A 14,700-nucleotide genomic window follows, 5' to 3' on the forward strand; every position below is an offset into this window, starting at 1 on the left:
AACACTAGCCATGCCTCACGCATCTAAAAGAAACCCTAGAACTCCCGCTGCACTCAAGAAAACGGTGCTCGACCATTTCTCTCAACCCCCTAAAGACTCTCTCCCTTTGCAGAAGGAAATGAGTGACCCAGAATCCCAAGACGAGGACTCCCAGTCAAGCTCCCACTCTGGAGCCCACTTAAATCACTACATTACAGAGAGCACACTACAAAAGATGCTAGCAGCCCAAACCAAATCCATCACAGCTGAAATTCAGAGGAGCTCAGCTGAACTCAGGAAGGATATCGGGGAGATGGGTGACAGGATCGACACCTTAGAGAGACAACATGATGACCTAGCCATAGACAATTCCAACATCCTTGCGTATGCCGAAAACCTTGCAGAACAGATCTCCCAACTCGAATTAAAGCTGGCAGATGTAGAAGATAGGGCCAGAAGAAATAATATACGATTCAGAGGTATACCCGAGTCAGTCTTGCCGGGGAACCTGCATGAGTTTCTCATAAACCTCTTCACTGCTTTGCTTGGCCCCCTGGAGGGGGATAGTCACAACATGGAGCGAGCTCACAGGGCCCTGAGGCCGAGATCAATGTCTTCTGACAAACCGAGAGATGTGGTGGTCTGCTTTCATAACTTCAAATTCAAAGATCGATTGATGCAGGCATCTTATGGCAAACCCAGCCTACCCGATGATTTCAAAGATATTCAACTCCTGCCTGATCTCTCATCGCATACGTTACAACAGCGCAAATTGTATGCTCCTGTCACTGCACAACTTAGAAAGGCCAACATCAAATATAGATGGGGATTCCCCACTAAATTAATAGTGACAAAGGACAATCAATCTCATGTTGTCTCCTCTCCTTCGTTAGGCAGGGCACTTCTAGCTAACTGGGGACTACAACCAGCGGCTGAACCTCAGACAGCTACCCAATCCAAGCTTCGTGTCTCAGCCCCAATTTGGTCTGTTAAAGAGCAGAGACCCAAACGCCAAAAACCTAATCCACCTGACCACATCCCGAGGCCTCAAGCCTCACCTACCTGATACCCCACTGGACTCATGCTCATATGCTAATCAGTTTTTGCTAACACTTATTGTCTATATACAAATGTTTGTATTAACTTGTTCAGAACAATGCGGGTTGGCTGGCCTCTGGTTGGACCGCCAGATTTGAAATTGACCAGCGCCCACATGGAAAATTTCCATGCATGTTGTGGCGGTCCGGGCAGCCGGCTAGCCTCCCTGCATTTTCTTGGAGAGCGGGGCTATACGTTCAATAGCCCACTTTGTTGATTTGGTTTAGCTCCCCCCCCAGACTTTGGAACCCACGCTTGGGTCCCACTTAGGTGGACTATTTCCACCAGTCCCTTTTCTTTTACCTTCCCTTTCATACTCCTTATCTCCTTTACCGATTTCCCCATCTACCCTACCCTTATGAGCTTTAGAGCGCACAAATGACACCCCTCAGGTTTCTAACACTGAATGTTAGGGGTCTAAACACTTTTGGTAAACGTAGTTTGCTTATTAGAACACTAAAATTTCATAAGGCGGATGTCGCCTTTCTTCAGGAAACGCACCTTTTAGGAGATGTCTCCCCTAGCCCGTCATTTCGGGATTATCCCGTAGTAAAAACAGCCTCTTACTCTAAGAAAGCCAGAGGTGTCGCTATCCTCATTAACAAAGGAGTGGCCTTCGAACCGATTTATGAATTCAGAGATCCACAAGCAAGATTCCTTATCCTGATATGCAATCTTGACCATGTCACTTACACCTTAGTATCTGTATATTTACCTAATACCCTCCAGCCCAGATATCTGAAAAAAATCTTGCATAAAGTTGACCTAGTGAGACAGGGCAGAGTGATAGTGGCGGGTGACCTGAACATGGTGTGGGATGGTGGCCTTGACAGACAAACAAAACCATCTAAAAAAAGACCCTCTTGCCCAGAGACTGTTAGTCGCAGATTCCGAGAGCTCATGTCACAATTTAATTTTTTTGATGTTTGGAGATCTCTACATCCTCTGGACAGAGATTATACTCACTATTCTATACCCCACTCCACACACTCTAGATTAGATTACATATTTTGTCACCCAGACTCCTTAGACATTATTTCTCGCACAATGATCTGTGCGTGCCCATGGTCAGATCATGACATGGTTTTAATGGACATAGAGTCACAGAACACCATTAGGTCCAGACCCAACTGGAGACTACCCCACACCCTTCTCTCCGACATCCCCCTTAGAGAGGAGCTTAGGAAAGAGATAAACTTCACTCTGCGAACTAACGACACGCCCGGAATCCGGGAAGATACTCTGTGGGGAGCCTTTAAGGCCACCACTAGAGGCTTCTTTATTCAAAAACAAGCCCATTTGAGGAAACAGGCAGGCCTTTCTATGTCTCAAGCCCATCATAAACTCCGGGTTCTCGAATCCCAGAAGCATACAACAGATAACATACAAGTCATGGAGGAGATCAGAAATGTAAGGAGACATATATGCAAGCTAGAATACACCAAAACCCAAAATAATTTGCTCAAACTGAAACAACTTTTCTATACTAAAGGTAATAAAGCTGACACAATCTTAGCGAATAAATTAAGACACCGCACTAGCAACTCTCGCATTCATGAAATTAAACAAGACGCCCAATCCTACAAACTTCCGTCACAGATAGGCCAGCAGTTTAACAAGTATTACTCAACACTATATAACATCCAGAAAGATGCCTCACTCCACCCAGCCCCATCAGAGGCTATAGGCCCTTTCCTACGCTCCCTTGGATTACCCACACTAGATGAAGCTTTCACCGATAGCTTAGATGGCCCGGTCACGTCCCAAGAGATTAAATTTGTTATTAAAAATCTGAAGTCCCTGAAAGCCCCTGGACCAGACGGTTTTACCGCAATATTCTATAAAACATACCTCCGGGAGATTGTCCCCATCCTGACCAGGTTCTTCAACCTGGCTAGAGACGAAGGACAATTTAAAAAAGAGTTCCTAGAGGCCTCCATCACCACAATTCTCAAACCCAACAAAGACCCAACACTCTGCACTAGCTATAGGCCCATATCTTTGATTAATACCGATGTTAAAATATATGCTAAAATCTTCGCGAATAGACTCGCAAGACTCCTCCCCTCACTCATTAACCCCGACCAGGTTGGCTTCATCCCTGGAAGAGAAGGTCCTGACAATACGAGAAGGATCCTTAATATTCTTCTAGAAGCCAAAAGACTCAACAAACCAATTGCAGTGCTTTCTCTCGATGCTGAGAAAGCATTTGACCGGGTCAGATGGGACTTCCTATGGGAAGTCCTAAAGGTCTTTCGCTTCCCGGCCTCCATCATTCAAGCAATACAAGCTTTGTACTCGGCCCCTACGGCCTCAGTTAAGGGCCTAGGATTCCATTCCTCCCCCTTTCCTATTTCAAATGGCACCCGGCAGGGTTGCCCCCTATCGCCCATCCTGTTTGCACTGGTCATTGAACCACTCGCTGCTGCCATTAGAGCTGACAAAGAGATATCTGGAGTTATCTTACACGGAACGGTCCACAAAGTGGCTCTGTTCGCAGATGACACCACCATACTCTCCGCAAACCCCCTCAGTGAGATTCCTAAACTTTTATCTACACTAGATGCATTCAGTAGCCTATCCTTTTATAAGCTAAATCAATATAAAACCGTACTTTACACTCAGGGTTTCCCGGAATCTGTCACTAATTCGTTAAGAGACACATACAAATTTGTTATCAACAATACGTATGTCTCCCACTTAGGAGTTAAACTCTCCAACTCCATCCCCAACCTCATCTCAAATAATTATAAGCCCCTTTTAACAGAATTACACACTTTGTCCAATAAATGGAATTTCCGCTCCATATCTTGGCTAGGTCGGATAACAGCCCTTAAAATGAGCTTTCTTCCAAAATTAACATACATCATGCGCTGCCTCCCTATTAGAGTACCTAGAGCCCTGCTCACTCAGTTTCAGGGCGCCTGTACCAAGTATATATGGCAAAACAAACCTCCACGGGTAGCCCACAGACTCCTGCAATACCCCAGAATGCATGGAGGAGTGGCCTCCCCGTCCATACTTAGATACTATGAGGCCGCCATGCTCACACACATTTCCCAATGGGGTATAAAAGATTCTGATAGCAAATGGAGGTCAATCGAACAGGCCTCCCTACCCTTCGACCTTGCCCTGAGGGACCTGATCTGGACCCCTCCACACTGCCGAAAAACCTTAGGCATTGAGAATCAGGTGGTCCGAGAATGCCTAGCCTCCTGGGAACTCCTGAGACATTATTCCCAAGTGGCCCCCCACCCATCCCCTATCACTTCATTAACTGGCCTATTATCTGGCCTTAGAACAAAAAAAGGAAAAACTGGCACTACACCATAGACTAGGTGAGACTGGAATATAGAATAAATTCCGGTGCTACCCCTTGTAATATAACTAAAGGACTAAAAAGAATTAGGCAGCTAAGGGGTTACTATAGCACTCACTCTCACTCATATCGGTCAAAAGAATATACTAAAATACATACTTTATTATTTGTGTTTAAAATCTGGGATAAAAATCCCTAGGAACCTTTAAATTACCCACAACCATGTATTAAACTAAAACTAAAATATGGCCGCCAAACACTCCTCTGTTTCCTGGCCGAGAGCTGGATACATCGGCTTCAGGTGGCTGGAGTGAGTGGTCGACCTATAATCAAAAGTGCGGAACAAACGCGTTTCGGCTCTAATATCGCCTTTCTCAATGTTACACTTTCTTTAGAAAAATGAGTAAGCAGAGGCTTCGGAGTGCAGGACTTAAATATTCATAGAACAATTTCTCTCTACCAATCCGGTACACTTCCGGGACCTCCACCTCCGCAACAACCAATCAGCTCGTTTTTCGGCACACTCCTATCAAAAGTGGTGATGTGATTGGAGGAATATCGAGTGGTATTGAGCTTATCCATGAAATGCCTGCACTTTGAATTGAATAATATAATGTAAGCTTATTAGAAACATAAAGGATTCTACACTGATGTAATAACATATATTTATGCTCAAATACTGTAAACGTAGTGAGTACAAGTATCGTATGGAAAATATTCTTAGAAGACTTACACACGCTATAGTAAATATACAATTAGATTATTATGGAGCGCAAAATAACTATAAGATGCCTTTTATGATACTATAAGGTGCTGGTTTAGTGGTATATAGTTATGTCCTCATTATGTTTTTTTGTATGTAGTAATGATTCCAAATCTAAACTTGTACATATTTTCAATTTACAGACCAGGACTTTCCACCACTTTTTGCCATTAAATACAACATCAGGGAATAATCATCTACCTTTTTACCTAAGGCAGTGATCAATCTCCCTGATGTCAAATCACGGGTACACGGTGGACTATATATGTTAATTCAGTTCATGGATTATGTTTCAATGCTCACAAATTATTTAGATATACACCCAATAATTGTTAAATTCATTCATACCATTGGGTATAACCGAGTTCAGATTGAAAATCCATTTGGTTTCCATTTTTAACAATCTTTGCTCGGTGTCCCCACCTCTTATCCCAGGTTTAAGTTTTTCAAGCCCCCAACATTTCATTGCATTGGTGTTCCCCTTATGAGACATTAGGAAATGTTTGGCTACACTAGTGATTTGTTTCTTCTTTTCTATATCTTTCTGGGCTGTCCTGATATTGCTAAGATGTTCAGTCATACGTGTGCCCAGGCATCGTGTGGTCATGCCAACGTAGAGTAAATCACAGCTGCAGGATATGCAATAAATCACATTAGTGCTTTGACAATTAATATGTTCTTTTATTGCCCATTTTTTACCAAACCTATCCATTGTATATTCTTTTTTAACCATATGTTGGCACACTTTGCAGTGTCCACATGCGACTGAGCCTTTGTGTATAGGGTCCCTTTTAGCATTCGTATCGTATGTATAGGGTTATTACTTTCTCTTGATCTTGGAGTGAGTAACTCCTTTCTATCTTTCAGCAATGCATTATTGTATGCCTTAGCTAGTATCTTTCTTGTTCAAGAAAGATACTAGCTAAGGCATACAATAATGCATTGCTGAAAGATAGAAAGGAGTTACTCACTCCAAGATCAAGAGAAAGTAATAACCCTATCAGGTTCATAACGACATACTCACCCCAGAGTGATAAGATCACCAACATTCTGAAAACACACTGGCATGTTCTGACCCAGGATACATTATTGAAACCATTGTTAACAGATAGACCACTGGTGACTTATAGGAGAGCTAGCAACCTTAATGACAAATTAGTAACTAGTCATTACGATAGGAATGCTAAAAGGGACCCTATACACAAAGGCTCAGTCGCATGTGGACACTGCAAAGTGTGCCAACATATGGTTAAAAAAGAATATACAATGGATAGGTTTGGTAAAAAATGGGCAATAAAAGAACATATTAATTGTCAAAGCACTAATGTGATTTATTGCATATCCTGCAGCTGTGATTTACTCTACGTTGGCATGACCACACGATGCCTGGGCACACGTATGACTGAACATCTTAGCAATATCAGGACAGCCCAGAAAGATATAGAAAAGAAGAAACAAATCACTAGTGTAGCCAAACATTTCCTAATGTCTCATAAGGGGAACACCAATGCAATGAAATGTTGGGGGCTTGAAAAACTTAAACCTGGGATAAGAGGTGGGGACACCGAGCAAAGATTGTTAAAAATGGAAACCAAATGGATTTTCAATCTGAACTCGGTTATACCCAATGGTATGAATGAATTTAACAATTATTGGGTGTATATCTAAATAATTTGTGAGCATTGAAACATAATCCATGAACTGAATTAACATATATAGTCCACCGTGTACCCGTGATTTGACATCAGGGAGATTGATCACTGCCTTAGGTAAAAAGGTAGATGATTATTCCCTGATGTTGTATTTAATGGCAAAAAGTGGTGGAAAGTCCTGGTCTGTAAATTGAAAATATGTACAAGTTTAGATTTGGAATCATTACTACATACAAAAAAACATAATGAGGACATAACTATATACCACTAAACCAGCACCTTATAGTATCATAAAAGGCATCTTATAGTTATTTTGCGCTCCATAATAATCTAATTGTATATTTACTATAGCGTGTGTAAGTCTTCTAAGAATATTTTCCATACGATACTTGTACTCACTACGTTTACAGTATTTGAGCATAAATATATGTTATTACATCAGTGTAGAATCCTTTATGTTTCTAATAAGCTTACATTATTCATGATATCTGAACTAGAGCACAGGTGAAATAGTCAGCTGATGGGTGACAGCAGGTTAGTAACTATATCATTAGCAAAAAGGAAGTGGATAGAGATCCACTGACAGAATGCAGGTAGCACTCTATGCCTAGGCTGAAAGGCGTACGATCCGGATATAGTTAAAACATAACTTTTATTAATAAATTGATTAAAATACGCACAAACATACATACATATATTAAAATAACCACTCTGTTGTAAGATTCTATATAAGGGTGATGGCTATATATTACTAATGTGGGCCTAAGGTGTTTAATGCCGTCACCTATAGAAATATAATAATGTAAATTTAGTAAATTGGGGGACTCATACTGGTCACCTAAAATCAGGTAAATATGGTATAGGGAGACAGAGTTTACCTACTAGTGTTACGTATATCAAATATATATTATGATAGTGCTAAGTCAGAACTCAGCTCCCCAACATGTATATGCCTGTTAGTAATATGGTATACACAATATCTCTCACAGTGGGTCTTACAGAAGAACCAATACTTAGTATTGTAATAGATTAAGTATTCCTGACTGGTAATTCTGTGAGTTTAGGATACCCTGGTATCAGACACCTTAAGTAAATGAGTGTATGTATTGGCACCTGTACCATTCAGTAAAGAGTAGATATTATGATCCACTGACAATTGTCGTGTATATTATGATTGTGTTAGCTTCCTAAGTGAATACATTCAATGGGTGACCATTTGGTTCATTTTAAATGGATAACGAATATTATTCCAGTTGTTAGGGGTTGTTAGGGTAAGATTAATTCAATATCTGTGGTGTTGTGTGTGTGAGAATCTGAGAAGATTGTATTTCAGTTGTACCTTCTAAATAAACGGTACTTAGTAATATGATGTCTCATCACATGCCAGAATTAAAATATAAGTCTTTGTTGCACAGAGTTGATTCTGCTTAATACCCACTCTTTTTCTTCGATCATATAATATATTTCTGTTTATGTACACAGGTTATAGGTTTTAAATCTTTATTGCACAGAGTTAATTCTGTTTAACATTCACTTAGATTCTTCGATCATATCATATTTTCCTGTTTATGAACACAGGTTATAGGTTTTACATCAATGAGTCAAATCCACTAACTGGGTTTGGTACTGACATGGAAAAAGTCCCTGTAATCTGTGTGCGCAGGTTATAGATTTTACATCAATAGTTCATATCTATTGACTGTGTTAGGTACCTACATAGGAGAGTCCCTGTTAATATAATCGTTCTCAGAGACACGGAACTAATAGTGTGCTTTATTTTGTGTAATCACAGTATCTGTCAGTATCAATCTGTCAGTTTCTATCATATAATTCGAACTCCTTAATGATATGCTATATCACAGTTCATGTTTTATTTTGGTAAGCACTTAATCTTTCTAAATAGCTATGTGTGAATAGGATTAACTAATCAGATGGTTTCTAGATAATCATATGTTTGTTATAGTTCTACAATATCTAGATAGAATCATATAACAGTGGTAGTTAGAGCGCTACAACTTCATGATACGATTAATGCCTAAATATTCACCTATTGCCATCTATAATCCGAATTCTATGTAGTGAGATAAAAATGCTTACAATATTGTCATAAACTTCTTAGTAAAAAATATATATATATATTACTTATGAATCAACTACGGTTTAGGATCACTTAAGTTCAACTATGTGGTTAGATAGATTAACTTTAAAGAGCGTCGGTATTTCTAAATGGGTATTGCAGATATCTGACGGTATTCTATCAGGTAAATGTAATATAGAATACCGTTCTATGTAGCTGAGAGACTAGTAGTTCTCCCCTTAGATAGAATATTGTATCCTGGTACTAACACAATGTTGAGTTACCGTCATTAACAATGGTATACACCACCTTAACGATGGAATCCTTATGATGGACAAGTGGATAACCAATAGATTCTACGAGAAGGCGGAACTTCCGGTTTACGGCGCCTTAAATAAGGTCACTATCGGGGGCTCGCTGCCTTTGAAAAAGCCCAGTTTGGGCGAAACGCGTCAGCAGTAAGACGCTCTTTTAGAACCACTCCGTTAAAATTTAGTAAACTCATTGATAACTACAATTCTAAATGTATTAGTTTAATATAACATGCTGGGGTAACTCGTTAAACTACTCGGTCACTACAGCCTGCTACTCATAACGCTGAACCGCAATCAGCGGTAACACATTGTCTAGCTAGGCAGAGAGACGTGACAATCTCTAATATACTGAAATAGGTATATAACTAAGTACACAATATTATAAAGAAACGACATTATTAGTCGACGTAGCATTCCTAAAGTACTGGAACTCAACATTGTGTTAGTACCAGGATACAATATTCTATCTAAGGGGAGAACTACTAGTCTCTCAGCTACATAGAACGGTATTCTATATTACATTTACCTGATAGAATACTGTCAGATATCTGCAATACCCATTTAGAAATACCGACGCTCTTTAAAGTTAATCTATCTAACCACATAGTTGAACTTAAGTGATCCTAAACCGTAGTTGATTCATAAGTAATATATATATATTTTTTTACTAAGAAGTTTATGACAATATTGTAAGCATTTTTATCTCACTACATAGAATTCGGATTATAGATGGCAATAGGTGAATATTTAGGCATTAATCGTATCATGAAGTTGTAGCGCTCTAACTACCACTGTTATATGATTCTATCTAGATATTGTAGAACTATAACAAACATATGATTATCTAGAAACCATCTGATTAGTTAATCCTATTCACACATAGCTATTTAGAAAGATTAAGTGCTTACCAAAATAAAACATGAACTGTGATATAGCATATCATTAAGGAGTTCGAATTATATGATAGAAACTGACAGATTGATACTGACAGATACTGTGATTACACAAAATAAAGCACACTATTAGTTCCGTGTCTCTGAGAACGATTATATTAACAGGGACTCTCCTATGTAGGTACCTAACACAGTCAATAGATATGAACTATTGATGTAAAATCTATAACCTGCGCACACAGATTACAGGGACTTTTTCCATGTCAGTACCAAACCCAGTTAGTGGATTTGACTCATTGATGTAAAACCTATAACCTGTGTTCATAAACAGGAAAATATGATATGATCGAAGAATCTAAGTGAATGTTAAACAGAATTAACTCTGTGCAATAAAGATTTAAAACCTATAACCTGTGTACATAAACAGGAATATATTATATGATCGAAGAAAAAGAGTGGGTATTAAGCAGAATCAACTCTGTGCAACAAAGACTTATATTTTAATTCTGGCATGTGATGAGACATCATATTACTAAGTACCGTTTATTTAGAAGGTACAACTGAAATACAATCTTCTCAGATTCTCACACACACAACACCACAGATATTGAATTAATCTTACCCTAACAACCCCTAACAACTGGAATAATATTCGTTATCCATTTAAAATGAACCAAATGGTCACCCATTGAATGTATTCACTTAGGAAGCTAACACAATCATAATATACACGACAATTGTCAGTGGATCATAATATCTACTCTTTACTGAATGGTACAGGTGCCAATACATACACTCATTTACTTAAGGTGTCTGATACCAGGGTATCCTAAACTCACAGAATTACCAGTCAGGAATACTTAATCTATTACAATACTAAGTATTGGTTCTTCTGTAAGACCCACTGTGAGAGATATTGTGTATACCATATTACTAACAGGCATATACATGTTGGGGAGCTGAGTTCTGACTTAGCACTATCATAATATATATTTGATATACGTAACACTAGTAGGTAAACTCTGTCTCCCTATACCATATTTACCTGATTTTAGGTGACCAGTATGAGTCCCCCAATTTACTAAATTTACATTATTATATTTCTATAGGTGACGGCATTAAACACCTTAGGCCCACATTAGTAATATATAGCCATCACCCTTATATAGAATCTTACAACAGAGTGGTTATTTTAATATATGTATGTATGTTTGTGCGTATTTTAATCAATTTATTAATAAAAGTTATGTTTTAACTATATCCGGATCGTACGCCTTTCAGCCTAGGCATAGAGTGCTACCTGCATTCTGTCAGTGGATCTCTATCCACTTCCTTTTTGCTATAGTTCTAATTAATGCTGAGCACCAACCCACATTTTGTACATGGAATTCACTCCACTTGAGGCAGAATTAAAACGCAACAAGTAGGACGTTAACTGACCAAATATCTGTGGGGATTGCCACAGTAGTGCCATTGTAAACCTCTGTAGTTTAGTAACTATATCATGATAGGGGTCCCAAGGACTGGAATTGAGAAGTGCTAGTTTATAAGACATCATTCTGCAATGCATGATGTTTAATAATTCAATTTGTGAAAACAAGGATGAAAGTAGTAACATTTCTATGAAGATGGAGACCCAACACCCTGTTTGTGTATACAGAAAATTAGAAGCATCACAAATTAAATGTGATTTAAGTGCTAAATTAGTTTCTGCATCATGGATGGAAAACCTGCAAATAAAGGGGTATTTCCTTTATACAATAATAGTTTGGTGGCTCAGTATAGCTTTTTTGAATCCCAATAATAAAGGACAGTCTACTCAAAACTTTCTTGATTCAAATAGGGCATGCAATTTTAAACTTTCCAATTTATTTTTTATCATCAAATTTGCTTTGCTCTCATGGTATTCTTGGCTGAAGGCTAAACCTATGTAAGATCATATGCTAATCTCTAAGCCCTTGAAGGCCGCCTCTTATCTCAGTGCATGTCCCAGCTAAACAGTGCTAGTTCATGTGTGCCATATAGCTTACATTGTGCTCACTCCTGTTAAGGTATTTATGAGACAGACCTGATTGGATAAAATGTTACTCTGTCAAAAGAACTGAGATAATGGTGCAGTCTGCATAGGCTTAAATACAAGCACATTTAACTTAAAAGGACATTGTACTAAAATATTTTATCATCCATATGAAAGAGCTACGATTAAAAAAACAAAAGTCTACCTGAATAATGTTATTTAAATATGTTTACATTTGAAATGAAACTACTGCAGCATAAGTTGTCTATTTCCTACTAATACTCATTGACGGATAGGTTCAACCTAGTAACGCCCATTAACTGATAGGTAGAAAACACCCAATCAGCATTAGTATGAAGTGATTGTCAAACAGTGAATGCTATAGTAGTGGTTAAAGTTTTTACATCATATTCTTTCAGATAAATTTCATTCAACACAATTACATGCTGCTTTTCATATGAAAGATAGAAAACATTTGAATACTATGGGGCCTATTTATCAAGCCGTCAATCGCAAATATGCTGGAATTCCGCAGCGTAATTGTGGAGAGCTTGATTTGCCTTAGTTATCAAAGCCTACAGGCTGGCAAAAGTAGAATTTTGTGACATAACATACGATCCGCCGGTCTCAGTCTGACATAGATCGATGCTTACGTCACTACAGATGTTCCGAATTTAAATTCGGCACTATCTGACTACATTTGCTAGTTATCAAATAACTACCAGGTACGCTCGCAGCTATTCCGCCCAGCATACCTGGTTTTCAATCCGCCGCCCTGGAGGCCGTGGATGCCATAGGAATCAATGGGAGTCTGAAAGCAGCAAAAGCTCATGTTCGCTGCTGCCCGATATCCCATTGATTCCTATGGGAGAATAAAAGTTATGTTTACACCTAACACCCTAACATGTACCCCGAGTCTAAACACCCCTAATCTGCCACCCCCTACACCGTCGCCACCTAAATAAAAGGTATTAACCCCTATTCCGCCGCTATCGGACCCCGCCACAACTAAATAAATTTATTAACCCCTAAACCGCCGCTCCCGGACCCCGCCACAACTAAATAAACTTATTAACTTCTAAACCGCCGCTCCCGGAGCCCACCAGAATTGAATAAATGCATTAACCCCTAATCCGCCAGCCCCCACATTGCCATAAACTAAATTAACCTTTTAAGCCCTAAACCTAACAGCCGTTAACTTTATATTAAATATTAACTCATTCCTATCTTATAATAAATTTAAAATTAAATTAAACTATATTAAACTAATAATTAACCTATTCTAACTATTATAATAAAATTACATTAAACTATATTAAATTAATAATTAATCTAACCTAACTGTTATAATAAAATTACATTAAACTATATTAAATTAATAATTAATCTAACCTAACTTTTATACTAAAATAACATAAAACTACAAATTAAAATAACTATATTATATATTTAAACACCTAACCCTACTCAAATAATTTAATTCTACAATAAAAAATTACAAAGTTACAAAAAACTAAGTTACAAAAAATAACAAACACTAAGTTACACAAAAAATAAATACTAAGTTACAAAAATATAAAAAATAAATTATCAAAGCTTTAAACTAATTACACCTAATCTAAGGGCCCTATGAAAATAAAAAAGCCCCCCAAAATAAAAAAACCTAACCTACAATAAACTACAAATAGCCCTTAAAAGGGCCTTTTGCGGGGCATTGCCCCAAAGAAATCAGCTCTTTTATCTATAAAAAAAAATACAAACAACCCCCCCAATAGTAAAGCCCACCACCCACACAACCAACCCCCCAAATAAAAAGCTATCTATAAAAACCTAAGCTCCCCATTGCCCTGAAAATGGCATTTGGATGGGCATTGCCCTTAAAAGGGCATTTAGCTCTTTTGCAGGCCCAAGTCCTAATCTAAAACTAAAACCCACCCAATAAACCCTTAAAAAAATCCTAACACTAACCCCAGAAGATTTACTTACAGTTTTGAAGATCCGACATCCATCCTCCGAGAAGCCAGGAGAAGTCTTCATCGAAGACGGCAGAAGTCTTCATCCAAGCGGTCGAAGTCTTCATCCAAGCCGGCAGAAGTCTTCATCCAGACGGCATCTTCTATGTTCATCCATCCCACGCGGAACGGCTCCATCTTCAAGACATCCGACGCGGAGCATCCTCTTCCGACGACTACCGACGAATGATGGTTCCTTTAAATGACCTCATCCAAGATGGCGTCCCTTAGATTCCGATTGGCTGATAGAATTCTATTAGCCAATCGGAATTAAGGTTGAAAAAATCCTATTGGCTGTTGCAATCAGCCAATAGGATTGAGCTTTCATCCTATTGGCTGATCCAATCAGCCAATAGGATTGAGCTCACATTCTATTGGCTATTCCAATCAGCCAATAGAATGCGAGCTCAATCCTATTGGCTGATTGCAACAGCCAATAGGATTTTTTCAACCTTAATTCCGATTGGCTGATAGAATTCTATCAGCCAATCGGAATCTAAGGGACGCCATCTTGGATGACGTCATTTAAAGGAACCATCATTCGTCGGTAATCGTCGGAAGAGGATGCTCCGCGTC

This window comes from Bombina bombina, chromosome 1 (genome assembly GCF_027579735.1).
Source record: "Bombina bombina isolate aBomBom1 chromosome 1, aBomBom1.pri, whole genome shotgun sequence".
Lineage (NCBI taxonomy): Eukaryota > Metazoa > Chordata > Amphibia > Anura > Bombinatoridae > Bombina > Bombina bombina.